Consider the following 16,192-nt stretch of genomic DNA (forward strand, 5'->3'; position numbering starts at 1 on the left):
TTGTTTTTTTTTAAAATTCTATAGAACTGTGTGACAAAAATACCTTGTTGTTCAAATGAAGAAATAATGTCTAAAAATTACAAATACCTGACACTGGAATAGAATATAATTATTTGGAGAAGAGAGATTGCTTAAAGGGCTTGCATGCCAGGCAGAAAAACTCCTATGCAGTCAGATGAAGACAAATAGTGAAATCAGAGCTGCCAGTGAGGATAAAAATGGTAGGATGTATGATTTGTGCAAACAGTCAAGCAAGAAACATTGTTTTGGTAGGAAATGAATGAGACAAATCTGACCTTCATTATGCCAACTCCTCTGAAATATTAAATAGAGAAAGTAGTGAAATAAGGATTAAGGCTATTTTTGCTGTCTCTGGAGCAGTTCAAAACAGTCTTAGTGGGGACCAAAATCCAGCCGTAGGACTCTGTTAATTAAAATAGCCACTATTAAGATATTTACTGTCCCTAATAATCATAGCTATGCAATTTGTACTAGAGTAAACAAATCATGCTTTAGAAGTTCCCAGTTGACTATTACAGCCTAGTCTGTCAGCTGTCATTTAGTTATAAAACCAATTTTCCATGTAGTTTATTTGCATAAACAACAGTTTTTACAAAGAGCTCCACAGAAAAAGAAATCACATTAAACAAAATTAAAATTAGGGTAAAGTAATGTTAATAAACTGACAAGCTCCCCAAAGCCCAACTAGTCAAAGATTTTTTAAAAATTTCATGCTGAGTTTTTTTGATGTGTTCACCTCTCTAGGCAGACTAACACTGTGTTAAAAGAATGATCATTACTGCTTCTTGAATCCTGTTAATTATGCATGTGTGTGCAGGGTTATTTGTAATTGGTCCCTCTCCAGATATTCTCTCATCTCTCTCTGTTTTCATGAAAATTTAAAAAATATCTACACTGACTATCATTTACTCACTAATATCTCTCTCTGTTTGTATATTTCAGGCCTCCTGTGCTGATATGGGCCAGATTGGACAGATATTACCACATTAATTTTATTTGGATGGACGAGCTGCCTCTGCCAGCTTGGTGGTGTGGGGCCATGGACTGTTTTATCTCATTATAATCATAGACAAGGTGCAATGAATTTTTAGCTCAAATACAGAACAGTTTTCATACCTGGCACACACAGATCAATGTATTAAATCGACTTGAATGAAAAGGAGACCTCATACTTATGTACATACACTTCAGGACTTTTCACAGGGTAGGAAGCCAGTGGGGTCATTCTGCAAATCAGATGGTTCAACTTGCTCTGCACAGCCCACTGTAGCAGTTAGTCTTCCCCTGGTCTTCATCAACACTGCCTGTGCCTTCACACCTTGTAACACATAGCTATATTTTCTAGGCAGAAGCAATATTTTAGTCTCTTGCACAAACGTATTTTATTTTTAAATAATACAAGCTTTTTCTCCACATGTTATCTCAGTATCTTACATTTACCCATGTCAGAAAATTTTGCCCCTGAGATAATAATCTCACCAAAGACTGTAGGTTGGGCAACATTGCAGGGAACCCCATTAGAGGTGCAGTGCTAAAACATGGTTTTACCCTGGAAAGTACTGAAGGATGGGCTTGCAAATCACCAGATTTCTTTGGAAACCTTTTTTAATGTCCACCAACTGCCCTATGGGGCTTTAAAGAATTGTTAACAAGTGAGTTTTAGATAATATCTGATCTCTTCTATAAAATTTGCATTGCTCTACAATTCCTAGTGAGCCTTTAGCTCTTGCATTTATGGCAGATGAGTTTTACTGAGAAAGGAAAATACTGAAGCTGCTGACTAAATAAATATAGCTAGATGCCCATGCACCTTTCTCTCGATGACACTGAGGCAGTGAAAATTCACCAGTGCAGATGGCGTTTGCAGGTATGGCAGAGTCACAAGAACAAGAAAGGTCTTAAACTGCCATGAATGGCCTTACCTTTGGGAAAAGAGAGACTTCTCTGTCTTATAAGATATTATGTTTTTCACATGTCATTCAGCATATGCTTTTGCAACCAAAACTGGTCTTGTTGTTTATATTTCACAATATTTTGGGCCAGGATTTTCTTTTTTTCCCCTGAGTTTCAGCTGAGCTGCTCTTGCTTGACTGCTTCTGAGCCTGCATCTGATTGCAGAGTGGCTGTGCTTTCACACTGCTCAGATAAAGGGCTTGCACTGCAGTCGTGACTGGCATGGGATTGGGTTTTGGACCTTTCTTACGTCCAGACCTACGGAGATGACGGCATGCTGATTCATCCATGAATAACCAAAGTGAACTCCTAGACAGTCTCAAAAATAGACTTCTTAGCTCACTTCTGTTAACCCCAATCTTCCTGAAAAATACTGAGATGTGAGAAAAAAATAATGTCATAATACTTGTTATGTGCTGAGACAATGAGATGAGACATTAAAGTAGGGAAGGGAATAAAGTTTAGTTAAACACTGCAGTCAGAAACAGGAGCTTACCTATTTTTTAAGCCAGTTATTGCTTTCAGTTTGCAGTTGAACGGTTCTTGGTGCTGCTATTTTGATGCCCAGCTCACTGCTCATAGAATCATATGAATTCAACTTTGTAGTATTAATTTCTCATTTAGACTACTTCACATGCATTAAAAAATGCAGAATGTTTCCTTTTATTTTAAACCTCTTTAATAAATTTTATCCTTTTCCCTGATTTTTTTTTTTTTTACTGAAATGAAGTTCTTGAGCATTGGCCAGTGAAGAGAGGGACACTGGACACTTGCTGGCTTTTGCAGGGCAGTAGGTTATGGACAGACACAGCAGCTGGGGAAATCGGAAACATCCATTTTCCTCTCATGCTGCTGTCCCAATGGAATATGGGGAGTTTGAATTGAATGATATTTATTTCCGTAATGATTTCATTTCAGCACCAACAAATGTGGATAAACTGGCACAGCTTGTCTAGGAGACCAATTCATGCCTTTCCTTTAAAAATCAGTCTGAAAATATTTTATTTTCCCTGTAACTCATAAGCAATGTGTCTACAGATTGATGTGTGTCCTTAGTTTTACAGAAAAAAAGTCATATCAGGCAGCATCTGGAATTTATTGTTTATGAATTGGAAGATTCTATCAGTATTTGAGACCAAAAAAATTTAACTGTCACATTAATTTTGTTATTACTTCTCAGATGACTTATCTCATATTCTTCTAATATTCAGCCAAAATGATTGTTGGGTTTTTATTTGCTGACTGTTACAATTAATTTTAGAGTTTAGAAAAACATATTATGTCCAGTACTCTTTTATACTAAATTAAAAATTACAATAGAATTATTATAAAGACCTTTGAAATAAAGAACTGGCCTCTGATTAAAACAGAGGTTTCTGTGAGGCCTTTTGCACCGCTGATATTTTTGTTTGTTTTACAATTTACAAACACTAAAGTGAGCTGACCTTCCATCACATAAACTGCAATGAAGCTTAGGGGTGGCCTTGGGCTCTCATATCAGCTGCACCTCAGTTCAGTAATCTTATTGTCTCTCTCAAAATTAGGTCATCTGAGAGCCAAGTCCTCGCTCTTGCCCATGGGGATATTACATACCCTATCTGTCTATACAAAGGGATTTAAACAGAATTGCTTACCCAGTATCTGAAGAAAAGACCTAGGTTAACAGAAATCAATTTTTCTACAAATGCCAGGAAAGTGCATTATTACTTTTGGTGAAATAATATAGTATCTGGCTTATGATGAAAATCCATGCAGTGCCTGTGTATTGTCTTGTATACAAGGGAAAAATATAAAATTATTTTCTGCCCCCCAGCTTTGTACTGAAGAGCCATGTGACACATTCTATAAAAACTAACATGTGTAAAGGATTGTGTCATTATATACAGCTGTTAAAGACCTAGAAAGCGAACAATGTGCTACTGACATATAAATAATACCTTCTGTGCACAGTTAAACATTGGTGCTATTTTTGCCAGATTTTAAGCTCTTTTGAGGCCAACTGGAACAGCTGAAATAGAACATTAAAAAAATGTTTTGATGCTGGGGCACAGATGGCTGTAGCCCAATGTGTCAAAATAAATGTTTCATTTTTGGTCTAATGTGCGAAAAATAGACCTTCTCAATTACACCAATAATCACAGGTGCAATCAATAAGTGACTCTGTAGATAAGAGCTATTTCAGATGGGCATTCAGAGAAATTCTATGTATTCTATGTCCAACAGTATGAAAAGGTAATTTACCTTAGACCAATGACTTACTGTCTTTGAAAGGCTGCTAACAGCCACAATCAAGCCTGAAGCTTTAATCTTTTATTTGGCAACTGAATTTCACAAACACATGATTGCTCCTTATGATAGAGGTAGTTTGAGAAGATGCTGCAGACAACAGATCTGTTAACTTTAAATCAATGACATATGTCTGCTTAGGAAATTCAGAATGCCTTGAACAGATTTCAGCACTTAAAAGCTTGTGCAGAACTTTTCTAGAAGGCTTTGATGAATAAAGAGAAGAGTCAATCAAATACAGGTAAGTTGTTTTCACAGCCAACATCTGCCCAGACCTTGCACATCACTGGAATTGGATGGCCACAACAAACCAGATGCATCCATCAGTCTCTGCAGCAGCTAAGGAACAACCATCAGTCAGACTGCTGTTGTTGTAGCTCAGAGGATGACATCTCCCTGCTGGAAAGGGCAACCCATCACAGCCAGAGCCACCTCACAGAAATGGTAAAGAGCTCGAGGAGAAACTTCAAATAACCCAGAGAAAGCAGTGTGGGAAAAGATAGCAGCCAGGTAGGAAACAAATGGCTTCAGCTTCCAAAACTCAGGCTTGGTTACAACAACAGTGCTGGGCTTTATTTGTGAGCTGGAGCCACGTGAGAGAGGGAATGGTGATTGCTTCGCTGCAGCACAATGGGAAAATCGTTCACGTTGTCATAACCAACATTTTACTTCCCATGTGAAATTTAAATCTGCTCCAGCTGGTGCAGTGACAGTTCTCACAGCCTGCACAGACAGTGAGGGAGTGGGAGGGAGAGAGCAAAGCCAAGCCAAGCCAAGCCAAGCAGGCTCACAGCTGAATCTGGAAGGCACCTCTCCTTTTCCTGAAACAGTGCCCTTCCAGGCCACTCTACGAGCTGCTGTGGCAGAACTGTGGCTTTGCATTATTTCATCTGCAGGGAGATTTCTGCTGAAATTTTCTGATTTTTCTGCTTCTGCATTTCTGCTGAAGATGCAGGATTGTCAGTTTTCCCTGGGCACTGCAGGACAGAAGGCAAAGTGAAGTTCTTTTGGCTCTAAGGGACCTGCAAGAATTGAAAAGATTGAAAAAGCCTTTGAATATATTGCACTATTCATTTTCTTAATCTAAACAACCCGATTTCTTTCATGCATCATTTAAGTGTTCCATGTACCTCAAAACATTACTTTTTCTAGGAAAAAATATTTGAACCATAATCATGTATTTTTCAACAAGCACTAGGGCTGATCCTCTGCTTGAGGATGAAGTGCTTAGTGTGGGCTTTATATGGGTGACCCAAGAGAGGGTAGGAAGGCGAATGTGGTGCACACAAGAGGTAAAGAACAAAATCATGAACCTGCAGATTGAGTTTTAGGCTGTTAAAATGTTTTTCATAAGGATAGCTAAAACTCTGACTAATAAAGATATTCCAAGGAGAGGCATGATGTGTAAGAAGTCTGTGAAGATTCTTTACTACCTTCAGAGGGCCAGCAGCATAAGGAAAAGAAAGCAGTGAGAACAGTCCACACCCCCATCCCTTATGTCTGTGAGAAGGGGATTCTCCAGAGTAGCCACAAATGTCAAAGTGCTTCAACTTCAGATGGTTATGATAGCTGGCATGCAATGGCAGCCACAGAATCAATTCTGTCTACATTCTGCTTCAATTCCAGATGGATAAATTGGGCCAGTAAGAAATGAAGCAGCAGACAATGACTGGTAAATGACCCAAAAAAACTAGGCCAACAAGATTTCTAAAGACAGAGAATGTTAGAGCCACAAAAATTGCTAGCGGCGTAGAGAAGTTTTTGAGTGAGTTAATTGTCAGCATCCCTCAAGTTATTATAGAAAATTCTAAAGTTAAGGTTGAGCAATTCAGCCTCTCATGTATGAGAAACACAGCTCTTAGTTACTCAAGAAAATTACAGCACTTAATTCCGAGTACAGAATTCAATTTCCAAGGATTAATAAGTAAACACCTTAATTAATGTATGACTTTAAAATAATTAAAGTGAGTCCTTTAAGAGATTTAACATCTTTTTCAGACTTTTATTTGTCCTGAATGATCTTCAGAATAATAATTATGTGAGCATTTCCTATTTGCAATCTTCTACACCAGCCACAGTCAGAAGAGTAATTATAATTAAATTAAATTATTAATGATTTCTGCCTCTAATTGTTATGACTAGATAGACCATGGTCTGACTCATTTAACTCTTAACTGGAGAAACTCATCAATATCTAATGGTTTATGGGGGAATTTCCATTTGCAAACTACATGCATCTGAAATAATTTGAATTAGACCCACATGGCTTCAATTCTCTAAAAATAACACATGGTAGTATTCTTTGCTTGTAAATCAAGACATTTCCAAGGAAGAGAAATTTTGTAAAAGGAAGTTAAAGTTGCTAATGTATATCCAAAACATATAAAAGGTCTAACTTTGTCTAGCCTGTGCAAAATTGTGTTAAAAATATCACTAATATTATAACTGTACCTCTGGGGAGATACTTGCAAGCGAAAGAGCAATTACTGCTACTGAAAAACCTTCTGAGGTTTTAAATTGTTAAATCCTTTTATGCAGAGTTGGATTACCTTTAACACTTAGAAAATTGTAGGATCCATTTAAAGCCAGTAGGAAATACTAAAAAGACTCAGAATATTTCAGATTAGAATACATAGTCTGAAAACATGATCTGCTTGCTCAAAACAGGAGGAGGCAGTAACAAGCACTCAGCTGATACCGCTGACATGTTAATTTATATATGTGTGTGTGTGTGTGTGTGAATCTCCACATGTGCAAAATGTACACGTGCACACACACATACACACACATTTGCAGTGTAGAGCTGGGTAACTCCTAAGTGCCAGTGAAAGAAAAATGACCTTTTGTGCTGTTCACAGTCTTTTCAGGTCAGCCTCATCCTCTGGTGAGTGACAGCGGTGAGGCTTTTTCCAGAACAGGCTCACTTCAGGAAGAGACCATCTGGATGCTGTCTGAGCCACACAGAGCAAAGAGTGAGAGGGAGGATGAAATCCAAGGTATAGCAAGGAGCTTTAGGGGCAACACAGGAGTGAAAAATGAAGAATTCAGATGGCTTAGCACAAAAATGAGAAATGATACTTCCTGGTAGATAAACCCATGTTTTGGGGAATGTCAGCAGAGGACATTTCCAAACTGGCTGTGGTGCTTATGCTGCAGTACTCATAAACAAGTGGTGACCGTCAAATAAAATAATTATTAAAAGAAGGAGCAGAATAATTTCAATCCACTTTGCCACAGGTCTTTAATCAGAACAACCTTTCCGATATATGGACGTTTCAAAACAAATAACACAGAAAATCAGGCCAAGCTATGTGCTGCACAGCAAAAGCATTTTCAGAAAGGAAGAATAAAGAAGAGGACACTGTGGATGCCTGGCACTGAAGTTACACAACATGCCTGAGAAAGGACACAACTGATCCTGTCATGGGACCCAGCATGCTGCAGCAGGCAGGAGAAACAGAGAGAGTGTGGGGACTGCAGCTTAATTATCTCCCTGGATAAATTTATATCTAGGAGGAGAGAGAAAAAGACAGCAAAGAGCATTTCAGATCACAGCTATGACCTACCCTGTCAGCACAAGACCTGGGGCTGTCAGGTAAGCTGAGGTCAGCACTGAACTGGAGCTGCCTTTCTAAAAAGACAAGAAAAAGTGAGTGGAATAACAGCAATGTGAGCAGTCAGTGCACAAACCAAAGTCAGGTAATGAAAACCAGGAGGATATGAGAAAAAACATTGTGCATGAGGCTGGAAAGAGGGAGAAAAAAGGAACCTCTCCGAGTGCAGGAGAGCAGTCCAGGAACAGAAATCCTGTTCACAGTTTGAGGAGTACAGATATCCACAGGTACAAACTCTGGGGCTTTGTACAAAGAGGAAGGGCACAACCAGGACTGTGTCCAGCGAGAAGATGCCAATCTCCCTGCAGCACTTTGGGACCCTGGCACAGGTTGCTTTACTGTGTCCCAACAGACTGAAGACTCAATCATTTACATCAAGACCAAGTAAATATAAAGAATAAGGAAGATGGAGCTTTGGACTTAGAAACTGGAACAATATTTTAGGAAACTTTTGAGATCTTCAATTTCTCTACTACTGTAAATGTGAAACCTGGAATTATTTTACCAATAACTGGAAAGATAGAAAAAATAGAAGACTCTAAAGAATGTATTCGACTGTCAGCAAAACTGAGAAGTTTGTAAGAAAGGAATTAATTTGGAAACATCAGATTCTTAATATAGCTCAAAATTAGGTCATTATGTGCTAGAGAGGAGATAAGGAAGAGTTTGGTGGAATGCAGGCTGTTACAGGATATCGTGATAACATCTAGCTAAGCAAGGACCATTGTGATTTTTGTCAGAAGTTAAGGGAGTTTTTAATTATAAACAGTAACTAGGAATTTTATTATGTTGCAGAATATAAAGATTTTACATTCAAATGTACAGCTTACTAAGAACCTGGAATAATAAACATAAAAATAAGACTTAAACTGAACAGTTCCATGAAGGCCAAAGTCAAGGTTGTTGGAATACAACCCATTTTCAATGTCCCAACCTCCACAGGCAGGTAGAGACATTGTCCTTCCTTTTCTACCTCACATCTACAGTACCTGTCTGAAAGGAGGATTATTTTTCTGAGGCTAAGTCTAGTGAACATCAAATATAATGTAAACTGCCTGGAAAATTTTACCCTGTAGCTCTTATAGCACCAAGGTCAAAAATTTTTGTTTCAAGGAAAGAATACATTGCTTGAGGTAAAAATTCAACATACCATATCACTAAAGAAATTTTTATGAAGTTAATTACTTTTGCAGATAAAAGGGGAAGTGCTACTTTCAGCTCCTAATCATGGGATCTTTTCATACCTTTGCTGCTAGATTAAAACCTTCCTGTAAAGTACTTTCTATGAATTTAGTTACCTGTGGACAGTGATTAAACCACTGAATTATTTTTTCCTCTCTTCCCTCTCTCTATAACATAAACACATTACATGCCTTGAGCATATTTTCAGCCCATCTTTGAGGCTCCTGTCTGTGGTGGTTTGACCAGGAAGGAGTGGGAATTCTGGGAAGCTGTGGTCAAACCAATGAAGGTTTTGGGTTTGAGACTGGCACCCGGTGTAGCCAGTGGGGTTTGGACACACCTCCGAGAATACACAGGGGTTAAAAGCAGGGCACTGCCCTTGGCACGCTCTCTTTGGGACATCGCGGCGAAGAGGTCAGATCTCTTCCCCCGTCCAGCCTTGCTGCTGGGCGGGGGAGGGGCAGCCATGCGGTAGGCCCGGGGCCTAGACAGAGATGGGGGTGAGAAAGCTCTCAAGGATGGAAGGGTGGCGGAGCCCCAAGAGACATCGAGACATCGGGCAGCCAGCCCCCCCCCCCCCCCAGGAGGGAGAGAGAAAGGGGGGGGGAAAAGGGTGCAGCCCGGCCGGCCGCAGCAGCAGCACGTGTGGGAGTATCATCTCGTCCCAGGACAGACAAAGACTGAAAACTTTTAACCCTTTCTTTCATGATTGGGGCCTTGCAAAAATGCTAATCCTCCTCGAAGCTGAATAAGAAGGGAGATAAGAGATGAGATGAGACAAGGACCTGGCCCGAAGAACGTGGAGATGATTGGATGGGGAGAGATGATTTGGAGTGGCTTTTTTTGGCTGGACTTTTCTTGTGGCCATGGACTCAGTTGTTCCTGTGACACAGACTGCATTTAGGGGAAGGCAGTGGCTCAAAGCCAGGAGGGTTCATTCGTGAGGACCCCCCGGCCCCAGGGGGTTGGAAAAATATGGGGGGGACAGATGTCCCAAAGCAGAGACTGTGACTTTTGGAGTGAGACAAGGCATCCTTGAAAGACAACCCTAAAAGCAGCTCTGGCCATGTCTCAGTGGTGAGAGCACTGGGCATGGAAGGAAGATGTCACAAGCGGCAAAAGGACTTTTTTTCCGGGCGGTGCCGAAGTGACAAGGAAGCACACGAGGTTTCAGTGTGTTTCCAGGAGAAGCCTATGGAACAAGAAGGACTCCTTTCCTCTTCATGAACTGCAGTTTGAGTATACTAAAGTGTCGTGCCGGGCTGGGCAGTTGGTGTTTTAGGAGAATGTATCGGATTGGGAAAGTCAGGGAGTGGGGAGGAGGAAAGGTTTTTTGTAAGGTTTTCAATTTCTTTTTTTTTCTTTTCCTGTAGTTTAAGTAATAAAGTGTTCTTTATGTTTAAGTTAGAGCCTGTTTTGCTTATTCCTGGTCACATCTCACAGCAGACACCAGGGTGAGGAATTTTCATGGGGGGCACTGGCTCTGTGCCAGGCTCAAACCATGACACTGTCCAAAACACCATCTAATATTTTGTCATCCTTACTGAGTGACCATCACAACAGAAGCAGGCTCACTGCTCAATACCCTCCTTTACTCATCCAGGGCTTGTGGTTACTTTTATGATGACACCATTTCAGGCACTTGTGCTCCTTCAATAACCCATCACAACACCCTCCTCCCCTTTGTACTCCATTTCTCCACTTGTCCTCTGGATCCTTCTCTTTGTGAATGCACGCCAGGACATGTGACCCCATGCTATGACAGAAAGTCTCCATTTAATGGGGTCTGTAGTTTGGCAGTCTCCTCTGGTTTAGGTTCTAAACCGTATGCTGAGCCTTTGCTGTTCACTGTGCATTTAGGTCTAAGACCTGTGGCAACCAAAGGAAAGGTTCTTGCCTATAATTTCAACTCTACATCTAAAAGGAAAAAAAGTTTTACTAAGGACTGCATAAATTAAACATTTCCTTACATCCAGCAGTGGTTGCACAAGGAAGGAAAGCCTGTGCTGAGCTGTTCAAAATGCTCTTTGTCAGTCTCTTTCATTGTTTCACTGGTTTAAATTGAAAACTCCTATTTCCTACATAGATATTTTCTTCTTACTTTGTCTAAGGAAAAAGACTTTTCCTAAAGATTTTTTCATCCTACAGCTCCAGGGCCTTTGAAATTATAACCTGTATGTTTTGTCTGTATCAGCATTTTCCCCACATCAACCTACAATGAAATATGTAAACCACTTATATCACAGACTCTTTAAGTCATTCCAGACTTGATTGGCATGTTCTTATCTTCCTGGTTTTGTTAAGCAAGTTGAACCTTAATAACACACTGAGAAGATGAGCAGGCTAATGAAGCAGATTGCATGATCTGAAATCATTCCCTTACAGACAAAGTTGAGAAATGCTGATAGTAAGAGGATTTTTTCTGCTTTTCCTGTGGGTGTTTTTCACTTTTGGTGTAGTGCTCTGTTACGCAGCTCTCTGACTCTGTGTGATCTAAATACTGAAGAAAAATAACATCTCAGTGTAACACCAATGATTGACTTTTTGTGTAATTAAAAAGAAAAAAAACTAAGTAACTTTCCCTCTTTTCACTCCAATAGTACAAAACCATTTCAAGTGCATGTCCACACTAAGTGGGTCCTTAATCTAAGACAGCCCACCAGTGTATCAAAAGATGCAGAAAATTTTCCATGGTACAACTGTGTACAACTTATTTTTATCCAGGGGAAAAGCATTGTGGTGGAGTGTAGTTACTTTGAATGTACTATAGCCCTTGACTGGGTGTCACATTGCTTGTGCTGTGCTGTCAGGTGGAATACAACATTGTTATAATGCTGGAATTAAGGCTTCCATACTGACTCAGAATGGCTGGGGGTTTGTTTTGTTTGTTGCAGCACTTAAGCTATTCCCCTTATTATCCTAGCAGAGATTAGCTGGTCATTTAACTCTCCTCCCTGCTTTTTAGTTCTCATATATAGGAACACAGAGAAGGTTTCAGTATGTTTTACTCCAGATGGAGAGAAACCACCCCTCCATGCTGATGTTGCATTCTCATGCCACCTTGTCAAGGGGACTTGGGACTTCCCAGCTTCTGGCTTGGGCAGTGGGCTCAGGGTTAGCAAGGAGGTGTGGGTTTGAAGGAGAGAGACCTTCCTGGAGCTCAGAGCAGAATGACCTTTGTACAGTGACCTGAACCTGCAGTGAACCTCTCCCTGTGCAAGCGCAGCTGTTGGCTGAAGGAGGCCACTGCACAGTGCCAGACACCAAGGTGGGTCCATCCCTCAGTAGCCAGAGCTGGCGAAAAAAACCCAAACAAACAAGCAGAAGCTCAGTGGAAAGTCTTTCATTCCACTTCATCCATTTTAGTATTTAGCACAGGGAAGATTTGAAAAGCAGAATTTGTGTTACCAGAGAGTTTCAACATCAATATTCTTCTAAGAACCAGTTCTCTAAAAGTTCCAGGAAAAAAAAAAAAAGAAAAAGATAAGAAAGCTTACAGTGAAATGGCTGGCTTAGCTCTAGATGTACACAAAAGCACATTTAAAGAACACTAAATGTGCAGCATCAAAGCCAAAGTGTTAGAAAGCAGCATGATCTCAAATACTGAAAAACAACATCAAAAGGCAGACTGAAGCTGTGAATGAAGGTTCCAAAGACAGCCTTAATTCTAACAGTTCCTCAATTTGGTGTGTTTGACTTTCAGCTTCATTCACACTGTTTGAAATCAGTTTTCTTTTTTGTGATAGCATCTAGATTTCAAAAGACATTAAAAATACAGAAATTCTGTCATGTGGAACATGAAATATCTGGTTAATCAACAGCTTTGAGGATCTGTGATTCAATACCCAGATTTCTGACACATTACTGGAATAGCTGACAGCACTAATACAGTCATTTTGTATGAGGACAATATTACAAGTGAATAGCCATTTTGCTAGCAGGTTTTCAGATATTTACTGATGGCAGTGGAGTCACAAAGCTTGGTTTTCACATCCAGCTTGGAAAGACTCATTATTTCACCTTCCTCTTCCTCTACCCCAACGACCAATTTGGTCCCAGTTTTTTTCCAGCCTCCAAGTCTCTCTTTTAAAGTTTGTTCCTTTCCAGTCCCCAAGTCATGTTGCAGCTCCCTACGCACACCCACCTCTCTCCTGCTGATCAGCTTGCTCCATTCAGCTTGATCCAGTACTAGAAGATCAGTCTCTTCTTGATTTCTTCAAGCCCAGCATTTGTTTCCCTTATACAAACCACTCTTCTATTCCATCATGGTGCCTCTGAAGGGGAGGCAAACTGAAGCATTTAGCAGAGAAGATAACAACCAAGGCCCCCTGTTTTCAATCCTAATCCTAGCTGAGGGCAGCTGAAGTGGATCATTTATAGGGCTGGTCCTTTAGAGCCCATAGGGCTTGCAGCAGCAGCACAACATCAGTGAGTGTGGTCCCAGCTGGGGCATACACAGACTAAGAAGGAAGACATTTCAGAGTAATATATGGTGATATTTTTAGTGGCTAAATTATCCGTACCAAACCACTTACTTTATAAAAGCAGCAAGAGATGCTCTCTTCTTATAATAGCCATACTGCTCAAAGTTTTCAAATAATGGGCCTTGAAGACAGAACTATTACAAAATCACTGAAAGGTGTTATTGTGGACAGACGTCCTTTCATCAAGCCTCTTTGTTGAAAACATTGCAGCTGCTTTGGCTGAACTCTGTAAAATCATCCATCTGAGGGCAGTAATTGCTGAGGGCATAAATCAAGCTAAAAGCTTAACTTTCAGCTATGTTCTAATTAGTGGAGAACAAGGTCTTGCAATGGAAAGAATCAGGGAATAAGTGACTGTAACTGCTTCCAGCTCACTAACAAATGGGCTAACAAAAGTGGTGTGAGAAGAATATGAATAATGTGTTTTATTGCTTTCTCTTCTCCCAGAATTTCCCCCTAGTCCCAAAATAAACTCTTCCTGCTGCTTTCCTCAGGTGTTATTGAGTACCTGGGAAGCAAATCTAGGAATGAATGAAAACACTGGCTGTGCTGGAGAATCTTGCCTGGCAGTGTGCTGCAGGTTAAGGCAAACAGCTGGAGCAGAGTGATGGGCTGATGGGAACAGTCACTCATTCTGTTGTTCAGACTGCAAGGCACTACACAATTCTAACAGATCAAAATGTAAAGAGACAGCAGTACCTATAGGGTATGCAGACACCATGTTTACAAAGAACCCCTTACCTCAGAGGCATGGCCAGCTGCACAACTTCAAGGCAGGATATTTGTTGAGGTTGAATTGCTCTAGAATTTGCAAATTTCAACCCTCCCTGCAGAGAAGTGAGCCCTCTTATATTGACCTGAATTCACTGATACTTGCTTGTTTGGCTCCCTTAAAAACTCAGGTAATAGACTGGTCAGGTAAGGGAATAGGGATTCACTTGCACCTTCACAGACCCCCTAAAAGGAACCAAAAATCCATGGCTTATAGTTAAGGTAATTTGTAGAGTAAGTTTTCTTCTTAGCTATTCAGTTGCTAATTAGAAAATAGTTAGCTGGGCGCAGCACAAAACCCCCAACCAGCCAACCCAAAAGCTCATTTCCTTGTGGAGTTAACTAGGCAAGTAAAAGCTGCCTAGAGCACCAAGTTACTACTGAAGTTGCTCAACTGAAGTCAGCCAGGCAGCCTTTAAACTCAGCCAATGAATTCTGATTGATCCAGCTGCGTTCTACAGCTTCTTTCTGAATTGGAGGATGCTGCTACAGGAACTTGAATTTATGTTCTGGCAAGGAAGCTGCTGAGCTGCCAATATCTTCATCAGCCTGACATTTCTTTTCATAGGCAGCAAAAACTCATTGGGAGTACAGGTGGTCTCCTTTTTCTTGTTTCCACCAAAGAAAATCCTATGATAAAAATGTTACTAGCCTGATTGGTATGACAACTTTCTTTTTCCCAAATAGTGAAATGTCAGATAATCTCTTCATTGTGAAAAGGCATATAATTTACAGTGGAAGCTACCTCTGAATTTGAGGAGTTGAAATCAGCTTTGTTAGCCTTAACAGTGTCTACACAAGAGCAATTTCAGATCTTCAGACATGATTTAGTTTCATGTCTTCACACATAACCAACTGAAACATCTTTGTGACAGAGCATCCAAAGAGGTTTTCTCCAGCTTGGGCTTCTCTGATTGTTAACTAGGTTGTGCTGCTCACTCATTTCAGCTAACCAAGAATTTTAGGTCAGCTGCCGATTTTTGCCTAGGTTTGTCTGGATTTGGTAGCTATTTGTAGGCAGTAGACTTACTAGGCAGGTGCTTTAGAGAGATGGAGGGAGGAGGACCTAAAATTGCCTAAATCCACTTGCATTACATTTTTCTGCCTTCATTGCTTAGTGTTCAAGTGGAGGCTGCCCAATTGCCTGTGTGGTCCATCAAAGGTGGCCTTGACTTTGTGTTAAGCACAGACTTTGCTCTGGTTCAGGCAGGATGAATGCTCTGCAGCCCCAGTGAGGCTCCCGTGGTGGGCTAACACCAGGGCAGGGTGCTGACAGAGCAGCAGGCAGGCAGCTGTGTGTGGAGGAGAGCAGCTGCTCATGAGCACTGACGGTGACTGCCCAGTCCCATCAATGCGGCCACAATCAGCGGGTTCCTGGGAACAACACAGGTGACCAGACATAATGTGCAAAAATGTATGCTTTATTTTGACACCCAAATTCATTATATGAGGCTGGGTAGGAAGTTTTCTCATAAACAACTTATGTGACTTCAAATTCGGTCATGAAAACTGGAATTTCTGTATGCAGAGAACAACACCACAGCAAGAGCATATTTTTATTCTGGTAGCAGCTATTCAGATTTCTGTTGATTGCATCATTCTCTGAAAATTATCTTTTTTTTTGGAAAAAATTCCTCTTGATTGATCTCAGACAGAAAGTGAACAGTAAAATCTGTTCAACCATTTTATTATCATCAATGAATCACCAAAACTAAAACTGATTTTTAAATGTGTTACGTGTGTCCATGAGGAATTTACTAGGACAATATATCTCATACTCTGGTTATTTCATTGACTTTATTTTTATAGGGAAGAAAATCAGGTAAAGTAGTAATGGTTCACTGACTATAATTGACCAAAACCCCACAATAAATCAAAACC

The sequence above is a fragment of the Zonotrichia albicollis genome, chromosome 7, assembly GCF_047830755.1.
Source record: "Zonotrichia albicollis isolate bZonAlb1 chromosome 7, bZonAlb1.hap1, whole genome shotgun sequence".
NCBI lineage: Eukaryota > Metazoa > Chordata > Aves > Passeriformes > Passerellidae > Zonotrichia > Zonotrichia albicollis.